The sequence below is a fragment of the Alnus glutinosa genome, chromosome 10 (genome assembly GCF_958979055.1).
Source record: "Alnus glutinosa chromosome 10, dhAlnGlut1.1, whole genome shotgun sequence".
In the NCBI taxonomy this organism is placed as follows: Eukaryota; Viridiplantae; Streptophyta; class Magnoliopsida; order Fagales; family Betulaceae; genus Alnus; species Alnus glutinosa.
In genome coordinates, this window is record NC_084895.1 from 2,086,558 (window position 1) to 2,095,753 (window position 9,196).

A 9,196-nucleotide genomic window follows, 5' to 3' on the forward strand; every position below is an offset into this window, starting at 1 on the left:
GTGTTGGCTGGATGACACTCCTATGTGTGTTAGTAGCATTGTTTTTAGGGAACAACCAAGTCCCTAAGATCCTTAGTTTTTGGATCATTATTTGATGTATTTTTCCAGATTTTAATGAGAGAAGTTTCTTCTCGTTCAAAAAAAAAAAAAAAAAATTTAGTTCAATTTGGACCCTACATTTTTTTTGGTCCGGATGCCTATATCGATATCATAAGCAAGAAGATATATGGTGATATTAGGTGAGAAATTAGGTAATTAAGGATCATATTATAATCAAGAAGATGCTTGTGTTAGGTGAGACTCATTGTATTATTATTATAAGCAAGAAGATGGATGCTGATAATTCTAATATTAATTTATCAAATTAATATTTATGTTTCCTGCACGATCAAAATAAGTCCACTTCTTCCTCGTTAAAGCAAAACACAGCTTGGAATCTGATTTAATTTGCGACTCTCCTGTTTGCAATCGTCTTCTCCTTCATTTGCTTTGATTTCCAAATAAGAAAATATGACTGAGATTGGATTAACTTAAAGTTCAATGAAAATTGACACTTTCCTTTCAAAAAAGGCAGATTGTGTGTTGCTTCACTTGCTTGAGTTTGAAGTAAAAAAGCATCACTAATTCAAAGTAATTTGGCAGAAGCTAAAACGCTCTTCTCTTTTAGATACACATCCATGACACATAATAATAATAATAATCTAATATAGTTGGCGTTTGGTAATATGATGGGATACAACAAACAAGACTTATAATTTGATTCCTTTCCTTTCTTTTGTTATTATTTTTGTTCCTTAATTTGTTCAATGGCATTGTGATTTGTGAGGAGTCCAACACAAGTGGCAGACCAACGGAATCCAGAAGTGACAAACCAATGACCAACTTTAGAATTGCGCGTGACATTATTTACTCATTTTTTTTAGAGTTAACTCGATTAGATAACCCGCCCTGTCCTATCCATGTTAATGGATCCGGTCCATCCGGCTAATCAGAACTTGTTTTAAGCACAACGCACATGCTTTTTAAAATAAATTATAGAAAAAACTCATATTTAATCCTTAAAGTTTTCATATAATTTGAATTTAGTTTTTGAAATTTCAATTTTAAGAATATGATATTTAGGTTTTGGCCACATTTTAAATAGATTCATCTATCACTTTATCGCTAAAATTAACGATTTTTTATTTATCATGTGTGTCTCATTTGACATTTCAGAGTTTATCTCAGAGTCAAAGTTAATAATTTTTTCTCTAACGCTATAAAGCTAAAAGATTAAGATGGCAAAGAATATGATTTTTGTTTTTGGAGTTACGGCTATTTGTTTTTTGTTTTTTTGTTTTTTTTTTTCTTGTTTTTAGTTTACATATGGATAGTTTGGCGTTCAATAATATGACATTAATATTAAGTATTGATATGAATGCTAACGTGTCAATTGAGACACACGTACGTGATATATGACAAATTATTCATTTTGACGGATTCTAGATAAAACTTGGACAGAGTGACCTATTTAAAATCTGAACAAAACTTAAAGACTATATTCTTGAACTAAATTCAAATCCAACAAAAATATAAGGGCTAAATCTGATTTTTTCCAAAAACAAAAACCCAATGACTAAATTTGGACCCTACATTTTTTTCGTGCGGATCCCCATGTCTATATTATAAACAAAAAGACGGTGATATTAGGTGAGAAATTAGGTAATTAAGGATCATATTATAATCAAGAAGATGCTTGTGTACGTTAGGTGAGACTCATTGTATTATTATTATAAGCAAGAAGATGGATGCTGATAATGCTGATATTAATTTATCAAATTAATTTTTATGTTTCCTGCACGATCAAAATAAGTCCACTTCTTCCTTGTTAAAGCAAAACACAGCTTGGAATCTTATTTAATTTGCAATCGTCTTCCTTCATTTCCTTTGATTGGAAGCATTTTTCTCTCTCCGATCCCTTCCTGGCCTCCAAGGGTTTTTTGAAAGAAAGGCATTTGGCAACTTCATCGACTTCTTTTGGCGACAAAAACTATTAAACAACACATGGTGAATGTAATTGCATGTATTAAACACGTGTTGAATGAGCTGTAATTTAGTTACAAGTCTAGTTAATTTAGTTACCCAGCTGGAAGTTAGTTAGCCTTTTGGTTAATAGCTTTAGTTCATTACGTTCTTTACTCTAACAGGGAGTTGTAATATATATACTCACTCTTTCTAAACTCTGTTTTCATTAATGCAAGCTATTTTGCATTACGAGAGATGCTCGTAATGCCACTCCTCCGTTTTTTTTTCTTTTTTTTTTTTTTTAACAAGATTTTTGTAATGTATATATCTATATTTGTCTGAAAATGGAAGACTTATTTGTACAGTCAAGACTTGATAGCGGGCATGTGGGTCGTTGGACGGAGGATGATGCCGTCGGCCCAGTGGCGGAGACAAAGGCGGGCGGGCCCCCCTAAATGGCTGAGAAATTTTTTTTTTTACAGATATTTTTTAAAAAATTTACATTAAAAAGAAGAAAAAAAAATGTTGATGCTAGCCCGCCCCTCCTGCTGATAACAAACGGAAAAAAAAAAAAAAAAAAAAAAAAAAAAAAAAAAAAAATTACATTTACATGGAAAAACCAACCGTCAAAGAAAATTTTATCAAAAAAAAAAAAAAAAAAAACCAACAACAATCATTAAATTCTCACTTGCTCAGGAAGAGGAACGGTCGAACGAACAATTTTGTGGAAAAAAAAATACAAATCTGCAAAAGCCAACCATAAGAAGCCATTAAGCCAATAATACAAATCTTCTTCTCTGACCTCCGGCATCTGCACCACCTCCTCGCTCCTCGGCAAACTGCAGTCGGCAATATCTCGCATGGTAAGCACTAAGCAAGCCATCTACCTTTTTTTCTTTTCTTTTCTAGTACTGGGCAATGGGCATAGTGGATGAGACGAATAATAGACTGCAGATTTTCTTTCATTTGCTTTTTTCTTTCAAGATAACTAGATAAGGGGCGAAATATGTGGTTGAGAGGTTCACGACTTTTCAACGTTACCAGATTTTTTTATTTTTTTTTTCTTTCTTTCTTTCTTTCTTTATGTTTTGTTGATTTTCTTTCTTTCCTTTTTTTCTTTTGTTTTTCCAACTTATCTTGACTTTTCAACGTTGCCTTTTCAGGATTTTTTTTTTTTTTTTTTCTTTTTCTTTTTGTTGACTTATCTAACTTTTCATATTTTTTTTTTCTTTTTATTTTGTTGACTTCTCTAACTTTTCAATTTTTATTTTTTATTTTGTTTTGTTTTGTTTTGTTAATTTATTGACTTTTCAGATTTATTTTTTTTGCCTTTTTGTTTTGTTGACTTCTTTTCAGTTTTTTTTTTTTTTTTTTTTTTTTTTGAATTGTTGCAATGTAAGTCATGTGACTTGTCAGGCCCACAACCGCATTTTTTTTCTTTTTCTTTTTTTTATTAAGTTAATTTTCTTTGTATTGCTTTTCTTTATTACTTACGGTCATTGCAAATTGCAATTCGAAGCATATATAATTTTATTGACTCATCTTTTTTATTATAGTTTTTTTATTTATTATTCTGATGAGAACAACATTGTCATTTTTTATTTTTATTTTTATAAGGTTTTCTTTATACTTTGGGATTGGTTCAACTGGCCAAGTGACAAGTTTCAGTAGAATTTTTGCCACTCTCAGGTATGTTATTTGCTATTGTTTGTTAATTTGTTAGATTAATAGCTATCAGAATATGCTAATAATTTTATTAGAATATCATTAGAGTATGTGTCATTAGGCCATTAGTTGTTTAGTGTGAAAAGTCTTAATACTAATAGATAAATAAATTTTCAGGTTTCCAAAAACTCTTAAATTACAACATGAGCAAGTCAAAAACAATTGATGCATTTTTTAAGAAAAAAGATGCTGATTCAAATTCTAAAACGTCTTCCTCAACATCTAATCATCAAACTTTAGCTCCTGAGCAAGTTGCTTCTAAGATGCCAAGAATTGAATTTCAAGAAGTTGAGTTAGTTGACATTTCTACCCTACAACATGATCCAGGATTACGTCCTCAAATGTGGGAATATCCTGTTAATCAACAGGATGAAATTAGACATGCTTATCTTAAAGACGGTCCATATAGATTCATTCCTCCTGATAGTCCTGGATATCCGTTTTCAGGAAAAGGAAAAAATCGTCGGAGATTTCAATCATCTTGGTGTAAAATGTTTCCTTGGTTAGAATACTCTCCTACAAAAGATGCTGCTTATTGTTTATCCTGTTATCTATTTTGTAAAAAGCCAACGGGACGGTTTGGAGCTAATGCATTTACTATTGACGGATTTCGTAATTGGAAGAAGGTTAATGATGGTATGAATTGTGCTTTTTTGGTCCATATGGGAAATGGGCCATGTTCACCTCATAATAATGCTGTTAAGTATTGTGACACTTTGATGAATCAATCTCAACATATTGATAAGGTGATAGATAAGCAAACTTCAGAAGAAAAAATGAACAATCGATTGCGATTGAAGACTTCAATTGATTCTATTCGGTATTTAATATCTTAGGGATGTGCTCTTAGAGGTCATGATGAAAGTCCCGATTCATTAAATCGTGGCAATTTTCTTGAGTTGATAAAACTTATCTCCATTTTACAACGAGGATGTTGCTAAGGTTGTTTTAGAAAATGCTCCACAAAATGCTAAATATACTTCACATCATGTCTAAAAAGAGATTTTACATGTCTTGGCAAAGAGGGTACGAGATGCAATTCGTGAAGAAATTGGTAAATCAAAATTTTGCATTATTGTTGATGAGGCACGAGATGAGTCTAAGAGAGAACAAATGGCTATTGTTTTGAGATTTGTTGACAAAGATGGATTTATACAAGAACGCTTCTTTGATATTATTCACGTTAAAGATACATCGGCGTTGACCTTAAAAAATAATATATCTGATGTTCTTTCTCGATATTGTCTTGATATTCAAAGTATTCGTGGACAAGGGTATGATGGTGCTAGCAATATGCGTGGTGAATGGAAAGGATTGCAAGCATTATTTCTTAGTGATTGTCCTTGTGCATACTATGTTCATTGTTTTGCTCATCGATTGCAATTAGCATTAGTTGCTGCATCTCGAGAGGTAGTTTATGTTCATGAGTTCTTTTCAAATTTGAATTTCATTATCAATGTGGTTTGTGCTTCATGTAAACGTCATGATGAACTACAAGCAGCTCAAGCAGCAGAAATCGCACATTTGATAGCTATTGATGAACTAGAAACTGGAAAAAGAGCTAACCAAATTGGCACTTTGAAACGAGCTGGTGATTCTCGATGGGGTTCTCATTATCATTCTATTTGTAGCCTAATAAGGGTGTTTGGTCCTACTTGTTCAGTGCTTGAAAATATTATCAAAGGAGGATCTACTTACTCTCAACGTGGGGATGCTAATGCTGCTTATAAAATGATTACATCCTTCAAATTCATATTCATTTTACATTTGATGATGAAAATCATGGGTACTATCGATTGTCTTTGTCAACATTTACAGCAAAAATCTCAAGACATCTTGAATGCTATGAAGCTAGTTTCTAGTACAAAAACACTCCTCCAAAAATTGAGAGATGAAGATTGGGATAATTTGCTTGAGGAAGTAGTATCTTTCTCCAAGAAATTTGAAATTGACATTCCAGATTTGAGTGCTCGTTATGTTGAAGGTCGAGGTCGTCATCAACGGGATCACATCACGGTCGAGCATCATTATCATTTTGACATATTCAATGCTACTCTAGACTTTCAATTGCAAGAGCTCAACAGTCGATTTGATGAAGGAGCAATAGAACTTTTGACACTTAGTTCATCTTTGAATCCAAATGTTGCTTATAAATCCTTTAACATTGATGATATTTGTAGTCTTGTAGAGAAGTACTACTCTCTTGATTTTTCTGAGCAAGAGAAAATTCATTTGAGATATCAGTTGAAGCATTTTGAACTTGATGTGCTTAATCATCCAAAATTAAAAAACTTGTCTTCCACTGCGGAATTATGTCGAGGATTGATAGAGACAGGAAAATCAGAGATATACTATCTTATTGATAGATTGATTCGTCTTATTTTGACTCTTCCAGTGTCTACGGCGACTACTGAACGGGCGTTTTCAGCTATGAAGATTGTTAAAACAAGACTTCGTAACAAAATGGAGGATGAGTTTCTTGCAGATAATTTAGTTGTCTACATTGAAAAGGAAATTTCTGAATGTTTCAATTCAGATTTGATACTTGATGATTTTGTTTCTCTAAGGGCGCGTAGGATGCAATTTTAGACACTTTGTACTTTTGTATTTTGTGTTTTTTATTTTGTATTTTGTATTTTTTTTTTTTTTTGTATTAGTGCCTACATGTTAACTGATACATCAATTTGGCATATATTTGTGAAGTTTGATAGCTACATTTTTTGTGATACATATATTATGTTATAATTTATATTTTGAATTGTTATTACCATACTTTTATGTATTATAATAAAAATCTAGTATATATATATAAAAAAAAAATTATTATTTTAATTCCGCCCCTACTAAGATAGATTCCTGGCTCCGCCACTGCCGTCGGGGCTAAGATGAGTAAGGCCTCGTTTAGTTCGCGAAATGATTATTCCATTAGGAAATGAATAGTTATTACTAAAAATGAGAAAAAGTGGAATGAAATAATTATTTTGATTCCTTAATTTGGTGATAACACATATACCACAATTGGAATTGAACCAAAATTACAAAAAAAAAAAAAAAAAAAAAAAAAAAAAAAAAAACCACATAATTTATTATTTTTCTAAAAAATTAAAATTTATATATATATAGCAGGAATAGCTATTCCTCTTCAAGCTCAAAGATTTGGGTCTTTTGAAGTTTTTTCTTAGTTTGGAAATTGCTCGGTCTACTGTTGAAATTTCTCTGTGCCAACACAAGTTTGTTTTGGATATTTTAAGTGATACTGATCACTTGGCTGCTAACCCTTTTGCTTTCCCAATGGAATCTAATACTAAATTTTCTGCTTCGGATGGTGAATTGCTTGATGATCCTAAGTTCTATCGCATGTTGATTGGAAGACTGTTGTATCTCACTATAACATGCCCAGACTTAACTTATGTTGTCCATGCTTTACAATATTCACGAAGGATATAGAAAAAAAAAAAATTGCAACTAAAAACTATGAATAAGTAAATAAATTATTAAATTAAATTAAATTTTCATCTTATGCTAAAGTAGTACTTTCTTAATTTAGTAGGTTATGGATGAACACTAACAGGTTCCATCTTTTAAATTAAGGAAAAACACATAATTTCATATTTAGGAGTAGTTGGGTAAATGTTAAGATTTAGGGATGAAATACCATGTTCTATCATACTATGTTGTAGAAATTATACAACTTTTTTTTTTTTTTTTTTTTTTTTTAATCACGAAAGCTCTTGATCTCTCTTTTGAAAGACTCAAGAAGCATTGTACAAGTCTTTCCACTTCCAATCTAGTGAGAATTCACATGGCTGAATAGTTAGGTTCTAAAATAAACTATTGAATTCATTTTGCTCCAACAGAAATGTAAAGCAATATTCTATAAATTACCAGTCCATATGACAAAATTGAAGTTTTGTAACCAGCTAAACCATTTTTCACCAAAGAGATTCCAACTTGTGGTCCCGGAGATCCAACCTTCACACGTTCGAACCAAGCCTTCTTCAAAATTTGCAAAAGAGAGAAGGGATCTTCAGTAGGCCGCCGATCATTTGTGAATGCATTATGTGAGCAATGTGAATGTAAATGCATTCTAATAGCTGCTCCTTATGCCTTAAGAAAATCAAACAAAAGGAAATCTCGATATTGCTATAAATGTGGTAGCATTCTTCCTTCTTAAATCTGTCTCCTTTAGAAAAAGAGGGAGAAATGTTTCTTGGACTACAATCATCATAATTCAAATTAAACACGATTCAAATATATAATTAGATGATCAATGGGTTGAAGCATTTGAAAGATTGCTATGCCATTGCCAATCCTTGAGATCTTTTTAAAATGACGATATTTAAGGTGGAGATTCTTTGGATTAAGCGCTTAGGATGAAGGAATATATATCTGACGCTGACGTAAATGGTTTTGTTAAAATGTTGTTTGTTTTGCTATTTTGGCATTACAAGAGATGATCGTAATGAACCTCCTCCGTTTTTTAAAAATGGTTAATAGTTCGATATTTTTTTGTGAAGTTATTCTTTTAATCAATAATTGTCTACTTGCACAATTATTGATTAAAGATATGTTGGTAATTTTGCACTTCTAAATTGTCGTATCTCTTTTTCAAAGGAAATTGACCCATTAAAGTTTCTTTCTTTCTTTCTTTTTGTCTTCTTTTTCCTTCTTTTGGTTGTAGGCCATGAACAACCTTATGATAGTTACTATGACAACATGTATTCTCTCCCTCTCTCTCACCGACTAAATCAATGGATCAATTGTTACGTTTTAGATTGCGATTTCGTAGATAAAAAATACGATTTTAAACTAAATTATAAAAAATAAATCATTTATAATTGTGCTTTAAAAAATTACTATTCGAAAACACAGAAAATTTACTGTTTTAAATCGCAGGGAGGTAAATGGGTATTTTTTTTTAAAACACAAAATTTTAAAGACTAAATTATAATTTTAAAAGTCAAACTATAATTTTACCAAATACTTAACTGCGTTTTTAAAAATATTTTTTTAAATAGTACATTTTAAGATGGGACTTTTGAAATCCTATATACAAACTAACCATAACCCAATTAAACAAATGATTAATGAACGAACTTTATTATCACATAGCCACTGTTCCACTCCTACTCCTAGTTCTTCCATTTGTTAGTTTTTGAGATGGCGAAGAGTCCACCACAATTGGCCATAATTCAATCCACCAACGGAATCCAAAGCTCTCTCTTTTCGTTATCTAAAAGAGGAGTCAAGATTGTCAGGCTGGAAAAAGAAAAAAAGTCGACCGTTACTGGTACTATCACATTCACGTGGAATTTTTTTTTTAAGAAATGGTTTAAATTTTATAATTTGAGAATTTAAAAATTATAAAGATCGTTATCCATAATTAAAATAGCCTTTAGACACCAAAGAGCCATTACATTTTTTATCTATATCTCCTACGATTATGTTCTCGTATTACATGGCATTT

At 31.4% G+C, this 9,196-nt stretch overlaps 1 pseudogene; it reads left to right on the forward strand.

Annotated features, from left to right (window-relative positions):
* Positions 1-3,872: 3,872 nt before the first annotated feature.
* LOC133879839 (uncharacterized) lies at positions 3,873-6,318 on the forward strand (annotated as a pseudogene).
* Positions 6,319-9,196: the final 2,878 nt, after the last annotated feature.